The following is a 13,874-nucleotide window of genomic DNA, read 5'->3' on the forward strand; positions in this document are numbered from 1 at the left end:
AGAGAAAAGGATTCCCATCGTTGCTGCCGCATCTCGTCACCGCCATCGCCGCCCTGCCGCTCGCTATCGCCGCTGGCTGCCGCTGCTATCGCCGTTGCCGCCGGCCGTTGTTACGCCAGCTGCATGCTTGAGTGGTCGAATAATGCCGCTAGCATGCCGCCCGTCATCATCGATGCTCGCCCATTATCGCCGCCGGGCATGCTTGAACGGCCGAAATAATGCCGCCAAGCATGCCGCTTTGTCGCCACCGCCGCTACCATTGATGTCGCTATCTTTTGCGTCTATGGTTTGGTCGATGTCACTACTAATCGTCGACGTTGTTGCTACTTGCCATTGTTGCCACTGCTGCTTCTATGTGAGATGGAAGAGGGAGGTATCGGGTCTCCGATGATCTTGTTGATCTCTTCATGGTCGTGAGCTCACTTATGGCGCCGCCTAACCCGTAAGGTTTGTAAATTCTTCATCTTTGACCGGTTGATCGAAAGTGCTGGTGAGCGGGCCCCCATTGGTTGTCTCTTTGCCCCTAAAAACCGGATCTTGATGAGCAATTATTGGCATGTGTTGCTTTGTTTAGTTTAAAGGGAGCAATTTCAAAGCTTTGTTGTTGTGGCATCTTCGAGGAGGCCGAATTGCTAGGTTGTTCTTCTCTTGAAGCTTGGAGTTGGAGGGAGATTCTCTTCACCGCGGATCCTCGAGAGATTAAAGGTAGGTAATCCTTGTGGTTGTTTGTTTATTAGGCTCTTTCTTGTTGATTGAGTTTTGATGGAGATACACCATGTTTCATATTTGTTTGAAGCATGACAAAGAAGCATGTTTTGTATTCATTACTTTAGCTTATCTTAATTAATTTTGTATGCATAAGTGTAGCTTTAATCTCCTTGTGAACTTGCAACCTTGAAGCTTGATCTCGTGTTTTGTATTTGTTCATATTTTTTATAGCTTGGTGTTAAAAGCTTAATCCTTGTCTTGTTAAAGCTTTGTTTAAATATGTTTAGCATGTTAAATCTGAGAATTTATTTGAGCATGTTGTTCATGTCATGGAGTGGTAATTAAGCAACTAGAGCATTCTTTTGTTTTTATTTGTGAATATATATATATATATATATATATATATATATATATATATATATATATATATATATATATTTGTATACATAATCATGCCTTAATGAGGTTCTCGTGGTGTTTGACTCGAAAAATTTCTGAATTTTCGTAACTCAAAAATCATGCTATTATGATTTATTTTTATGGCCAATATTTGTTTGATTGGGTTTTTTTGAATTTTAATTGTAAAGGTTTAATTGTGTAAGTATTTATATGTTTATATATGTATATAGGTATGCATGCATGACAGGCTTAGGAATCCTTTTTCTTGAGAATTTACACTTTCTGGTATTTTTTTATATATTAAGTTTAATTCTTTGAATTACTTTTTACATTTGTGTATGATTGTAAATGTAAATATTTATATATTCGAATCATGAATTAAGATTGATTTTTAATTTTGATAGTTAATTGGCCGGTGTTATGTTTAAAGCTTTCTTGGAGCATTCGCTTTTGCCTAGCTAATGTTTTTGTGAAAAACCGCTAATTGCTAGCATGAACCGCTTACTCATTTTTTTGGCATGCTATTGTGTTGGTTTGTTAATTGGCAAGTGAGTTAAGTATTTGATTTTTTTGGTAGGATAACAAGCTTCTTTTTAAGGTGCATGGTTGTTCTATTGTCATGCTAGCTTTGAATTCTTTTATTTGTTGAATTAGCTCGGCTATAATTGTAATTTAGGCCCCGCCCAAGTTTTGTAACCTAAGTTAGATTATTCTCGTCTGGGTAGATCCATACCGGGTCAGAGTTCATGGGGCTTGGTGAACCCAACTCAGTAGCTCTGAGCCGTAGGCTCTCGCACTATATAATTCCAGATTTCGCAATAATTATTATTTAATTATTGCATTGTTTGATAATTTTATTTATTTGCGTGGTATTTATGTTTATTTATTTATTTTCTTATTTGCACTATTTATTCAAGAATTCCTCCGTCCCGTATCTCGTATTTTCACGCGGCTTTTTAGTACATCTCCATTTCGCTCGCCCAGCCTAGGAGGAGTAAGTCCCAGCCATGTGCACATGTTTTCGTAGTAGCGCTACCCCCGACCGCGGCCGAAGATCCCGGCCACGGCCGTTGATATTCTCGCTCGCTCGCTCGCTCCGACTTCATAGTCGAAGATCCGACTCGTCGTTGATTTGCGTATTAGCCGTGGAGATGTATTTCGCTGTTTTTTTCGTGGTTTTGGATTATTCCAAAGATTCTCGTATTTTCTCAGTATTCTCGCATGAAGCATGAGCTATTATTCTGCAATATCTGCTATACTTGTTGTTTTTCTGCGATCCTACTGGGCCCTTGTGGCTCATGCACTTTGTGTATTCTGCTCGCAGGAGAAGATCAAGTTTAGGTCCGGGAGGGTGTCGAGAGTCGTATTTGTCTCAGCTATCGTGATCTTGTTATTACCCGCTGAGAGTGTAAGACTTGTATTCTGACTGTATTTGTACTATGCAAACTGTTGGATTGTATTTGTATTCTGTAGGGCTGCTAAAGCCCGTACTTGTAGTATGTCGGGCCAAGACCCTATTTGTGCTTTTTATGTTCTATTCATATTTGCTTGTTAGGGTTGACTCGACCGAGGGTTTTTTTAGCCGAGGCCTTGCACCCAGTGGGGCCCAGCTCCCATTGATGCGGCCGATCTCGTCTCATGGCCCTGACTGGGGGCTGGACGTGATGCATTGAAGTGGTATCGTAGAAATTGTTAGATGTCACCCCTACTCGATGTAAATTTCGGCAATCTTTGAGTGTTCTTTTTCGAGAGTGGGTCCGGGTAGTGTAACCTGCTCTAAAAGCGCCGCTCGCCTTTTTAAACTGGCAGGAGTATGCATAGGGGGTAGAGGGCGACCTGCAGAGGGCCTCGCGAAGCCCACCCCCGAACCCATGCGAGAAGAACAAGAGGCTCCTTATCACCGGATGAGGAAGTGCAAAGAAGAGGGGGAACCGGACTCGCTTTCCATGACCCGAGCATCACGAGGGAGGTGATGTTGTTGTTGCGTGCTCGGCCAGCAAAGATATTTCGTGAGGTGGCCGAGACTTACCTGCCCGAGTTTGAACGACAGCACCACCACAGCTTCGTGGGCTACCGATCCGACAGAGACTGACTATTGATTAGCCGATGGAGAGAACCTTCCGATCTATACAATGCCCAGATAGTGGACAAGGTCAGTTGGCCACTATCATGTTACGGACGATGCGTAGCTGGGTGGTATGAGAACGAATCGCTACCAAAGGGGAGAGTTCTTTCGGACTTGAAGCAATTCAAGGAAGCTTTCAACACCAAGTATTTTTCCGATGAGCCAACGAGCACGATGGAAAGGCGCTCCCGAATCAAACAGGATCCTCGAGTGTCTGGAGATTATGAGTCCGAGTTCGACAGTGTATCGCAGTTTGCTTCGACCTTTAGTGTCGATGAGAGCACCGCATCTAGGCGCTTCATAGATGGCTTGAGGGCCCACATCAGCGGCCATCGCACCATTCCCTCGGACAAGACGATATTGAGATTGTCGATATTGCTAAGAACTCGGAGATCATCTCGGCAGGAAACGCAGGATCGGCGAGACATGAGCACCACGACACCGCTCATAACCCCTAAGAGCCGGGCCTCCCGGGAGTAGCTCAGGGAACACTAGAGGAGAGTACCGGTCACAGCCGTACAGCAGACCCCCAAGCTCATCAAGTTCTGGAGGCAGAGGATCTTCCGGCAGCGGTGGCTCGTGACGCTCGACATGTCCTACATGTAGAGGACGTCACACCCAGGCAGAGTGTCGGCGCAGACCGGCGCAGATGTTATCGGTGTGGGCAGAGGGACCACTTTATTGCTCGTGTCCGCAGAGTCCGCCTTTGGCCCCTGTGGAGGTGACGAGACTCGTAGTGCACTGCCGAGCGTACCCCGCATCGTCTCGACGGGTCACGACACACCCGGGCGCCCAGCCGATCCCCAAAGCAGAGTACCTCGAGGGTAGGAAAGGGACGCTATGATGCATCAAATGCCTTCTTCCTTTTCCCGACCACTGCCGTGGTACACCGCCACTCAGGGGCTAGTATTTGCTTTGACACGGAGGACGCCGAGGCATCCCACGACGTTGTCGTGGTATTATTTCAGATAGCATTCCCCGCTATGCTTGTGCATTATTTGATCCTCGTGCTACACATCTCGCTTTGTGTCATCTTCGCTTGCTCGCAAGAATTCTCTCGTATGTTGTGGATTTGTTGCATGATCTCGTGTTGTCACACTCCAGCTTGGGCGTGGTGAGAACTGCTAATCGGTTAGCACCGACTGCTCAGTTGTCATCAAGGGCGCGAACTTTTCACCGACGTACATCTTATGGAGTCGCGAGACTCACGATGTCATTCTCGGCATGGACCGGGCCGCCTTCAGTTCATGGAGCGGATTGTCGCAGTAAAGAAGGTTCACTGCTTTCCCCGACCGTGAAGGTTTCTCACCTTCAAAGCGGCGTAGTGGGGTACACCCTAGTTCGAGAGATCTCTTCTGCAAGCTCGGGTTGATCAACAAAGGTTGCATTGGCTTTCCGCTTCGCTCGGAGGTTACCGCACCGGATGCACGCGAGCGCACGCACTGCTGTCGACGAAGTTCCTTGATGTTTTCCCTGAGGATCTTCCCGGGTTACCTCCTACGAGAGAGGTAGAGTTTGCCATTGATCTGGCTCCAGGCATAGATCCTTTATCCAAAGCACTCGTCACCGGGATGGCACCCACGAATCAAGGGAATCAAGAAGCAAACTCGAGGAACCCGTAGAGAAAGGGTTTATTCGACCGAGCATGTCACCTTGGGGAGCTCCGAAAGCTATTTGTCGAAAAAGAAGGATGGATCTTTGAGATTGTGCATCGACTACCGTGAGTTAAACAAGGTGACGGTTAAGAATAAGTATCCTTTGCCGAGGATCGATGATCTCTTGGACCAGTTGCAGGGAGCTCAAGTCTTCTCCAAGATTGATCTGCGATCTGGATATCATCGAGTTCGAATCAAGGGGTGAGGATATCCCAAGAGTGCTTTCCGCATCTCGTGATGGTCACTATGAGTTTCTGGTGATGCCGTTTGGTCTGACGAATGCCCTAGCAGTGTTCATGGATTTGATGAACCGGGTATTCCGGCGCTACTTGGATCGATTTGTAGTTGTCTTCATTGATGACATTCTCGATATACTCACGAGCAAGCAACCGCACGCCAAGCACTCTGAGGATGGTACTAGAGACCTTGAGACAACATGAGTTGTATGCTAAATTTTTCCAAGTGTGACTTTCCGGGCTTGATAGTGTGGCTTTTCTTGGGGCATGCCATCGAAGGATGGAGTTTCTGTAGATCCCAAGAAGGTGGAAGCAGTCATGGACTGGAAGAGACCGAGTACAGTTAGAGAGATTCGGAGCTTTCTTGGCTTAGCTGGCTACTACCGAAGGTTTGTACAAGACTTCTCTCGACTAGCAGCACCGTTGACGAGACTGACCCGAAAGGGTGCGCGCTTTTTACTCCGGATCGAAGCTCAGTGAGCAGAGTTTCCTCGGAGTTGAAGCGTGAGGGCTCATATCTCCGCACCAATCCTTGCCTTGCCGTAAAGTGGTTGTGGATACGTGATCTCATGCTGATGCTTTCGTGGGACAGTGTCTGGGGTGTGTTCTCGATGCGTAATGGTCGAGTCATTGCTTATGCTTCAAGGCAATTGAAACCTCATGAGGAGAATTACCCTACCCATGATCTGGAGTTGGCAGCAGTGCTTTTTGCAAATCAAGATCCGGAGGCATTTTCTATATGGAGAGCCCTGTGAAGTGTACACAGACCATAAGAGTCTAAAGTACATCTTTACTCAGAAAGAATTGAACATGAGGCAAAGGCGGTGGCTGGAGCTGATCAAGGACTATGATCTCAGTGTTCACTATCATCCAGGCAAAGCCAACGTGGTGGCTGATGCACTAAGCAGGAAGTACAATTATGGAACCGCCGCAGATTTGACTGAGCAGAAACCACTTCTGGAGGAGATGAGAAGGTTTGAGTTGGAGATTGTTCCGCCAAGCTCTGAGATTAGTCTGGCCAACATGCACATTCGACCGAATTTGTTGCAGAGGATTAAAGAGGCTCAGATGCAGGACCCCAAATTGCAAGAGTTGTGTGCTAAACTTCAGGAAGGAGAGTTGTCTCAGTTCCGAGTGCATGAGGATGGTACTATCAGATTTGGAGATCGAATTTGCGTCCTGATGATCCTGATTTGAAGAGAGATATTCTAGAGGAAGCCCATTATTCAAGCTATACGATCCACCCTGGAGGTACAAAGATGTATAGGGGACTCAAGGAACATTTCTGGTGGAACAACATGAAGCGAGAGATACCTACTTTTGTCGCCTAATCGCCTTACTTGCCGGCAGTTAAAGCAGAGCATCAAAGACCGCAGTGTTACCTTCACTGCTATCGATACCGCAGTGGAAGTGGGAGCACATCACGATGGATTTTGTGACTGGTTTGCCCCGTACTCGACGGAAGCATGAGTCTGTGTGGGTGATTGTAGATCGCCTAACTAAGTCAGCGCACTTTTTGCCTTTGAAACCTGGTTTGGGTCTTGAAAAGCTAGCCGAGTTGTACCTTGGAGAAATTGTTCGACTGCACGGGATTCCTGTGTCTATCACATCTGATCGTGATTCGAGATTTATCTCAAGATTTTTGGAGGAGTCTCCGACGCCTTTTGGGCACCGGATTGACTTTCAAGACAAGATTTCATCCACGCACGGATGGCGACCGAGAGGACTATTCGAGATTCGGAGGACATGCTCGGGCATGTGTCCTCGATTTTTTCCGATTCGTGGGACCGCTATCTCGCCTTTGGGCGGAGTTTGCTTACAACAACGCCAGAGTAGTATTCGGATGGCACCTGTATGAGGCTCTTTACGGGCGGAAGTGTCGATCTCCTGTATGTTGGAGTGATGTGGGAGAACGAAAGCTATTGGGTCCAGAATTGTTGCAAATTGCAGAAGAGAAAGTGAAACTGATCAGGGAACGATTGACGACTGCTCGAGCCGACGTAAGAGTTATGCGACAAGCGCCGCCGTACATAGAGTTCAAGATGGGCGATTCAGTCTTCTTGAGGATATCTCCAATGAAGGGTGTTGTGAGATTTGGAAAACGTGGGAAGCTCAACCCGCGTTATATCGGACCTTTCGAGATTGTGGAACGAGTTGGAGCTCGCCGCTCATCGCTTGGCCCCTACCATCGATCTAGCTCGAGTCCACAATGTCTTTCATGTCTCTATGCTCGAGGAAGTATCATCGCCGATCCATCGCACGCTCATTCAAAGATGAACCGGTGGAGCTCGTAAGAACCCTGCTCTTATGTGGAGCAACCAGGTGAGTTTCGGCCTACAAAGAGCAACAATGAGGGAACCGAATGATTCCATTAATCCGGTCGATGGAGTAACCACTCGAAGGATGAAGCTACTTGGGAGCGAGAGGCCGACTTGAGAGATCGTTATCCCGAAGTTGTTCCCTCGACTCTTGATGCGAGTTTAGAGGACTAAACTCTTTTCAAGGGGGGGAGATTGTAAGGTTTGTAAATCTTCATCTTTGACTCGGGTTGGATCGAGTGCTGGTGAGCGGGCCCCCCATTGGTTGTCTCTTTGCCCCTAAAAACCGGATCTTGATGAGCAATTATTGGCATGTGTTGCTTTGTTTAGTTTAAAGGGGAGCAGCTCAAAGCTTGTTGTTGTGGCATCTTCAGGAGGCTGAATTGCTAGGTTGTTCTTCTCTTGAAGCTTGGAGTTGGAGGGAGATTCTCTTCACCGGCGGATCCTCGGAGAGATTAAAGGTAGGTAATCCTTGTGGTTGTTTGTTTATTAGGCTCTTTCTTGTTGATTGAGTTTTGATGGAGATACACCATGTTTCATATTTGTTTGAAGCATGACAGTAAGCATGTTTTGTATTCATTACTTTAGCTTATCTTAATTAATTTTGTATGCATAAGTGTAGCTTTAATCTCCTTGTGAACTTGCAACCTTGAAGCTTGATCTGGTGTTTTGTATTTGTTCATATTTTATAGCTTGGTGTTAAGCTTAATCCTTGTCTTGTTAAAGCTTTGTTTAAATATGTTTAGCATGTTAAATCTGAGAATTTATTTGAGCATGTTGTTCATGTCATGGAGTGGTAATTAAGCAACTAGAGCATTCTTTGTTTTATTTGTGAATATATATATATATATATATATATATATATATATATATATATATTTGTATACATAATCATGCCTTAATGAGGTTCTGTGGTGTTTGACTGAAAATTTCTGAATTTTCGTAACCTGAAAATCATGCTATTATGATTTATTTTTATGGCCAATATTTGTTTGATTGGGTTTTTGAATTTTAATTGTAAAGGTTTAATTGTGTAAGTATTTATATGTTTATATATGTATATAGGTATGCATGCATGACAGGCTTAGGAATCCTTTTCTTGAGAATTTACACTTTCTGGTATTTTTTATATATATTAAGTTTAATTCTTTGAATTACTTTACATTTGTGTATGATTGTAAATGTAAATATTTATATATTCAGAATCATGAATTAAGATTGATTTTAATTTTGGATAGTTAATTGGGCTGGTGTTATGTTTAAAGCTTTCTTGGAGCATTCGTTTTTTTTTGCCTAGCTAATGTTTTTGTGAAAACCGTTAATTGCTAGCATGAACCGTTTACTCATTTTTGGCATGCTATTGTGTTGGTTTGTTAATTGGCAAGTGAGTTAAGTATTTGATTTTTGGTAGGATAACAAGCTTCTTTTAAGGTGCATGGTTGTTCTATTGTCATGCTAGCTTTGAATTCTTTTATTTGTTGAATTAGCTCGGGCTATAATTGTAATTTAGGCCCGGCCCAAGTTTTGTAACCTAAGTTAGATTATTCTGTCTGGGTAGATCCATACCGGGCTGTAGTTCGCGGGGCTTGGTGAACCCAACTCTGTAGCTCGGAGCCAGGTAGGCTCTCGCACTATATAATTCCGTATTTCTGGCAATAATTATTATTTAATTATTGCATTGTTTGATAATTTTATTTATTTGCGTGGTATTTATGTTTATTTATTTATTTTTCTTATTTGCACTATTTATTCAAATGAATTCCTCTCGTCCGTATTCAGTATTTTTCTGCGGTTTTAGTACATCTCCATTTCAGCTCGCCCTGACTAGGGAGGAGTAAGTCCCTAGCCATGTGCACATGTTTTTCTAGTAGTAGCGCTACCCCGATTGCGGTCGAAGATCCGCCTACGGTCGCTGATATTCGTCTACGTTACGCTCGCTCCGACTTCATAGTCGAAGATCCGACCTCGTCTCTGTTGATTTTGCTATTAGCCGAGGGAGATGTATTTCGCGTGTTTTTTTCGTGTTTTTGGATTATTCGATGATACGTGTATTTTTCTCGTATTCGCATGAAGCATGAGCTATTATTCTGCAATATCTGCTATACTTGTTGTTTTTTCTCGCGATCCTCATCGGGCCCTGTGGCTCATGCACTTTGTGTATTCTGTTTTCGCAGGAGAAGATCAAGTTTAGGTCTGGGGAGGGTGTCAGAGAGTCGTATTTGTCTGCGTTATCAGTATCTTGTTATTACCTGCTTGAGAGTGTAAGACTTGTATTCTGACTGTATTTGTACTATGCAAACTGTTGGATTGTATTTGTATTCTGTAGGGCTGCTAAAGCCCGTACTTGTAGTATGTCAGTTTTCAGTACCCTATTTGTGCTTTTATGTTCTATTCATATTTGCTTGTTAGGGTTGACTCTGACCAGGTTTTTAGCTGAGGCCTTGCACCCAGTGGGGCCCAGTCCCATTGGATGCGGCCGATCTGTCCGCGGGCCCGGCTGTGGGGCTGGGACGTGACACCAACAATGAGAAAGCTTGGATCTTGTTCATCTCCTCTACACCGGGAGCGCTTTGATCAATAACCTTTTACCATAACTCAAACTCTAAACGGCGTCGTCTCCATTGCGACGTCATCCGCGAACGAATGCATGGTCCTTGATAACGAGGCTTTGAACAACATCTGTTCCGAACCCTCAGGTTCATCACACCAAGCCTTGGGGACTCGAACCATTTGACCTCCACCACCATGTCTGGAGTGACATGTTGCTCGAGATTCCCAAGACGACTAACTCCGATCTCCGAAAAGCTCGCCGTGAACTCGATCCTTTTTTCCCCGCCTCACTTCTCCATGATCGGCTTCCTCCCGTTGATATCCCGTGGATCCCAGCAGATCAGATGGCTCTAAGCGTCTTTGAGCTCACTCAACAGATGTGGGACGCCAAGAACATGATGCGCGCCACTGATCCTAGGCACGTCCGTTATCTGATAGTCTTTGCCAAGGTCCGTGGCGAGATGAATACCAAGGAAGTGAACAAGCAGATGATCAACGTGTAGAACAAGAGCTTGCTCTACTCGTTGAGTGGATACCCAACAATGTGAAGTCTCATCGTATGTGATATCCCACCGAGCGGGGACTAAAGATGATGACGAACCTTTATCAGATACTCCACTTCGATTCAGAAAAATGTTCAGGATGAGCGGGCAATTCACGGCTATGTTCAAGAAGAAAGCCTTTTTGCACTAATACACGAGTGAATGAATGGATACCGGGGACGCTAACCGCTAATGAGGAATTAGAATTATAAAGAAGAAGAAGTGGAGGACCAAGAGGTGTGAAGTGAACTCACGTCCGCTTTCAAGAATACCGCAAGGATCATCGATGGTCGCTATTAGTCCTTCCACATATTCTCGATCCCGACCGCCAAGCCTCAACATGCGTCAAGTCTTTGGTCCTCGATTCAAAAAGCAATAAAGAGAAAGAAATCTTGAAAACCGAAACTAGTTCCCTTCAGCCTCAAATAACATAAATTAAATTCTCGAGCATACTGAGATCTTCCTTGACATATTTACCCAACCATAATAAATTCCAAGTTAAAAGAGAAGAAAAGGAGAAGAAGATAGCATCTTCTCATTTGCTGTACAAAGGGCTCATTATTCTTTGAAAGCAGTGCAAATTAGGAACTTCTTGGTTTGTATTGATGTAGCCAGCTGGTTGTGTTAAATGCTTGTAGCACTCGTGTTGGTGTTAAAGCTCTTGAGCGCAATGTTGCTTAACCATGTTCAACTTTCTACTCATCTTGTCAAAGTGGTTATATACCGACCCTCTTTAAAATTTGAGACATTTATTGTATTGGGGGCCTAACGATGAAATGGACCATGGTTTCCTATAAAAAATAATAATAATAATAATAAAGCATGCATATATATATCTATTTATGTTATGTTATGTGTGTACAAAAAAATAAATAATAATAATAATAAATAAAAATCCGGGCCCACCATTACTAGGTGATGAACATGGGATCCCAAGCATATATTTATATATTTGTATTTAAAAAATCTCGATTCACGTGGTCGAGTGGCTCATGCGTGCATGACATAAAATAATAATAATAATAATAATAATAATAATAATAATAATGAAATGAGAACCATGCACGTGGGATCTTCTTCAAAACGGGGAGAACATGCATATTTACATGCATATTAAAAAAATATATAATAAAAAAAAATAGAGAAGCATGCATACGTGTGTGGGAATGGAAAATACATATAAAATAAAAAAAATGATGGAAAGCATGTAGTCTTGAGACATGCAAAATAAATAAAGAAGGAAATAAAAAAAAAAGCAGGCCCACCCTTTGCACATGAGATGATAATGATAAACTTGGGAATCTCACCATGCACGTTGAATAAAAGGCATGTATGTTGAAATGCATACATATTTGTTAGAAAACTATACATGATGCTAAGGTGTTGGAAAGAACCCAAGACCACTATCTTGTATTGTCCAAGGAATCCTGAGATAAAAATATCCTAATTATTTCATAAAGCATTCCAAATACGGAAGCCGTTACATAGATGTCCAATCTGTGAAACAAGTCTTGGACACCCACAAAGTTGATGGAATAATAGATGGCAAAATATGTATGATCAGGAATAAGGCGATAATGAGATATACATCTCAAAATGGCAACAAGGCACAGGCAGCGGCAGGCAACGCATTGACAAGGCACAGGCAGCGGCGATGATAAAATATATATATATATATATATATATATATATATACATATAAGTGATGTAATAAATATGTTTATATAATAAAATAACAAGATTTATAATTCGTAAATCTTCTTGCTCTTACTTGTACTTTTTGCCCTTAATCGGAGGTTCCTAAGATTTCTGATCTGGGGTAATTAATAATAGAGGCTTGCCTCTATTAGGAAGGAAAGAACCCACAAAACAAATATGATATTTGTGCTTCGATATATTGTCTGGTGTCTTTTACATGATGTCAGATGCATATTTTCGATCCCACAATAACATTAAAACTACTCAACATAGAGCAATTAAATAGTTATATCAAAACTACATCAAAACTACTCAAATCAAAATAAATAGTTTATGTTATTAGTCCAATTAAATGAAAATTAGAGTTTTTTTTTATATAATTACTTAGGCCTTTGAATTTTTTAATGTTGGAAAAAATCACACACACACACACACACACACACACAAATATATATATATATATATATATATATATATATATATATATATATATATATAATCAAATCGGGGATCCCCACGGGGCAGGGAGGGCATTCCTCATCCCCGTCCTTGTTTAGGAAACGGGGACGGATTGGTCTCCACCCCCGCCTCCACTGGTGGTGAGTGTACAATGTTCATGTATTTCATATCTATTCGTACACTCATTTGTCATGTTTTGGAACCATAATGTGAAATTCGATGCTAAATTTCATGTGTTTTGTATTAACAGGCTTAGGGCGGTGCTTAAAGACCAGGAAGAGCCAAAAGAAGCATCTTAGACCTAAAACGATGAAATTGGAGCTTTCTCGGTATCATTAGAACAAGGACAAGGCAAACTGGGTGGCTTACTGGCAGCTTACGGTCAACCTTATGGCCGTAAGTCTATTCTAAAGGACCTTGCGGGCAAACTTATGCCCGTAAGGGAAATTCTGATTCAATTCAGAGGGCCTTACAGGCAAGGCTTAAGCCTGTAAAGACTATATAGAGGAGGTTACGATAGTAGTATACGCTTGTAAGGGCAGTTACAAGAAGCAGAACAATGAAGCTTACGTTCCATCGCTTTCGATCGTAAGCCATACCGTAATAAAATCAGACGACCTTACAGATAGGGCTTACCATCATAAGCAATCCCATAAGGCTCGCGGCAATCTTCTCTAGCTTTCTTATAGTCTAGTTCTTACGCCCATAAGCAGCCCGTAAGCAGTTAGGTATAAATAAACTTATGAGGATTTATAGGGCATTTTTTATTCTATCTTTCTATTCTTTTGGGGGTGATTCTTGGGGTGGGGTTGAGGGAAGAAAAATAGCCAAATCTCCAAATGACTTTTAGGCAAAAATTTGGAGAGGGGTTTGGCTCGGCATTCAAAGGGGATTAATGGTTGTAGCCGTCGAGTTCAACTTGACAGTGTGCGTGGAAACTACCTTGACGATTCTCCATCCTAGGGTTTCACAAGGGGGTTTTCATGGATCTTATGTTTAATTCTATTCTTTGTATCTTGAATGCTTGTCCTCCATTAATGGAGGGCTAATTTGTAGATGTTTGGTCGTAGTTGAACTTTAGGGTTTTTTTCAATAACTTTGGTTGTTGAATCTTCGATGCTTTAATTGAATTCATAGTTGCAATCACATCTATTTGAATCTAATTGTGTGTTTGAATGCCTGGT

General features: G+C 42.9%; 1 long non-coding RNA gene and 1 pseudogene across 2 annotated transcripts; both read left to right on the top strand.

Annotated features, from left to right (window-relative positions):
• The first annotated feature begins 7,602 nt into the window (after nucleotides 1–7,602).
• Nucleotides 7,603–9,849, top strand: LOC120263341. 2 transcript variants are annotated; one of them, XR_005537070.1, is made up of 4 exons: nucleotides 7,603–7,643; nucleotides 7,772–7,902; nucleotides 9,000–9,059; nucleotides 9,616–9,849. It is a non-coding gene; the product is annotated as an uncharacterized LOC120263341 (long non-coding RNA). The 2 variants fall into 2 exon arrangements; XR_005537071.1 differs by lacking the exon at nucleotides 9,000–9,059.
• A 197-nt stretch (nucleotides 9,850–10,046) lies between these two features.
• Nucleotides 10,047–10,684, top strand: LOC120263687 (annotated as a pseudogene).
• Nucleotides 10,685–13,874: the final 3,190 nt, after the last annotated feature.

This window comes from Dioscorea cayenensis, chromosome 6 (assembly GCF_009730915.1).
Source record: "Dioscorea cayenensis subsp. rotundata cultivar TDr96_F1 chromosome 6, TDr96_F1_v2_PseudoChromosome.rev07_lg8_w22 25.fasta, whole genome shotgun sequence".
Classification (NCBI taxonomy): Eukaryota; Viridiplantae; Streptophyta; class Magnoliopsida; order Dioscoreales; family Dioscoreaceae; genus Dioscorea; species Dioscorea cayenensis.